The sequence below is a fragment of the Pteropus medius genome, unplaced genomic scaffold (genome assembly GCF_902729225.1).
Source record: "Pteropus medius unplaced genomic scaffold, Ma_sr-lr_union100, whole genome shotgun sequence".
Classification (NCBI taxonomy): domain Eukaryota; kingdom Metazoa; phylum Chordata; class Mammalia; order Chiroptera; family Pteropodidae; genus Pteropus; species Pteropus medius.
In genome coordinates this window covers 13,535,989-13,538,703 of record NW_024349804.1, presented here as the reverse complement: position 1 = coordinate 13,538,703, position 2,715 = coordinate 13,535,989, and positions in this window count along the sequence as shown.

Here is a 2,715-nt window from a genome sequence, read left to right as displayed (position 1 = left end):
CTCCTCCCCACCCCCTGCATCCGAGTGGTGGCTTCTGCCTGCAGCCCAGCCTTGCTCACACCCCACCCCCACTCTCCCCACACTGAGGCCTGAGGAGGGGTGGCTAGAAGAGGAGACTAGAGTATTGGGGTAGCCTCCCCCCAGACTCTGCCAGCCCCGATCACACAGCCCGGGCAGCTGGGGTGGACAGGCAGGAGCGGGACCAGGCATTGCAAAGGGCAGAGGCCCCTCCCCCGAAACACTCTCACGTGCCTGAGCTTGAGCCGGAAGGGCTCGCGCTGGGACCCCTGCTGGTGGCCATCCCTTCCTCCTGTTCCTCCGTGACCCCTTGGCCTTTCTTATTTACCTCCCTCCTGCGTCCAGCCCCTGCCTACCACCCAGCCCTCTCCTGGATCACCACTCATCTGTCCTTGGCCTGGGGTAGCCACAGCTCTGTCCTGGGGAGAGGTCAGCCTGGGTCCTGCCTTTCATCCCTAAGCCCCAAATCGGGAGCCACAGCAGGCCCCTCTCCTGGTCCCCTTGCCAGGACTGTCCCTTGGAGAACCGCGCCCTCTGCAGTGGCCCAGCTGCCTCACCCCAAGGGTATGCTCTCTCAGACCATGTCGACACTAACTCGTGGGCACCCTCACACCTGCTGTGCCCAGGCTCAGGGACGGGGGGCGAAGCCTGGACGGGTAGTCCACGTCAGAGGCCTGGCTCTGCCACGAGGTTGCTGAGCTAGCTCGGACGAGCCTCTGCCCTCTCTGGGCGTCGGCACCCCTCCCGTGAGGCAAGGGGCGTTGCTGGAAGCTGCCGAGCCTGCCGATCTCTGGTCCAATCTGCCAGCGGAGCCGGGGCCCTGAGGGGCGACCTTTCCTTGGCCATGGCACGGCTGACCTGGCGCGGCCTCCGAGCTGCGGGGCTGTCTCAGTGCAGCGGAGCAAAGACACCCCCAGTGATCTTGGGGATGAGCCGAGGTTACGACAGGCGCCCGCAGCCTGGAATGGGGCCCGTGGAAGGATGTCAGCTCGCCCCGCTCCCTCTCCTCCCCTAAGCCCCAGAACTGCCCCTGCCAGGGCTGCCACTGGGGCTGCCGGCGCCCCTGCCCCCATTCAGCCAGCAGATGTTCCCCACTCCGGCCTAACTGCCGCCTGGAGAGACTTCTTCTTCGGTTGGATAAACAGAGCCTGGCTCCCGCCCTGCTCTGCCGCAGGCAATGGCCTATCCGAGTCTCGCTGTCTGCAATGATGGAGTGGGGAAGCTGGCATCTCCCGGGTGTCCCAAGCACCAACTGCTCCCACCGTGGTCCAGGAATTTCTTTGCTGTACAGAGTAGGGGCCCAGACTTCTGTCCACCTGTCCAGGGCTTGTCCAGCAGGTCCCTCCGCGGCAGCCGGTTCATCCGCGCAGTGGTTCCGCTCTCTGGCCTGCGCGTCTGCTGCAAGGTGCTCGTTGTCGGCCCCGTCTGTCATCTGTGGCTGAGGAAACGCGCCCAGAGTTGGCCACTGCGCCCGGAATCACAGGTGTGAGGGGCGGAGCGCACCGTGAACCCAGAAGCGTCCAGCCCCGCAGAGCTCGTGCACTGGGCACCCCAGCTCCACCGTCCTGTGCACACCTTGTGGTCTGGCCTCCTGCTGGGCACAGCTGCCTTCCTGCCCAAAGCGCCCCCCCTCGAGTTCAGGAGATTTCAGGCAAAAACAAAACAAAACAAAACCCCCAAACAAACGAACAAAAACATCCACAAGAAGATCGGGGAAGGCCGACCTTGAGTGGGGGCGAGGGGGTCAGCTTGAACACCGACCCAGTTAATTCTTGTATTTAAATTCAGTTGCCGAGTTCGTAGGAAAGGGAGGAAAAAAATAATCCAAAATATTCCATTACAGCTCAGTACGGAATTAAAAAAAAAAAAAAATTACTCGGAGCAGGCAGAATTGTTAATATTTCGGAAAAGCAGCCGGAGTCTTGGAATCCTGCGCCGGGCTCCGGGGGCGGGGGCTGAGGGACGGGGGGACACGCTGCCGCGCGCTTGCTGGCTGTGCTGGCAGCCGGCTGTATTTTTATATCACATCCGTCGGCAGGGTGCACATATTCCGGTACAGCCTCCGATCAAAACACAGGGCGCTGGCAGGCCCATCTTGAGTCTGGCTGGGCAGCTGTGGCCTTTTGCTGAGCCAAATCCCGGGCCCTGTCGCTGTCAGCTCCGCACATGCAAGGCGAAGGCGGGAGGCAGCCAGCCGGAGGTTCCGGGAGCTCCGCGGGCACCTGGCCCTGCGCCAGCTGCGGCTCACTCTGGGCAGGGGCGACCCCCTCTGCTTGCCAGGGGCACCTGAGGGGCGGGGCTCGCAGATAGGGGGCGGGGTCCCGCGGTGGTAGAAGTTCACGTCCTCCCAGCTGAGGAGGAGTCGGGGAAGAGGGAGGGACCAGGGCAGGTGTCCACTCGAGGTCCCCACCTCCTGCTGCGGGTCTGCCCTCAGCAGCGGGAGACCTCAGGCCGCCCCTCCCCATCACTGAGGGTCAGCCTCCCGTTTGACCAGCGGGACTGTTTGGAGCATCAGATGCAGCCGGGGTGGGGGCAGTGAAAGGGCTTGAGGGGGTCGGGTGCAATAAGTGTCCGGCGTGCTTGAGAGGACCCAGCTGGCATCCTGGGTCCATTTCCGGCCTGACTCCGACACCATGCCCACCATCTGGAAGCAGGCTGCATGTCCCTCCTGGGGGAGCCAGTGGGAAGGGTGTGTGA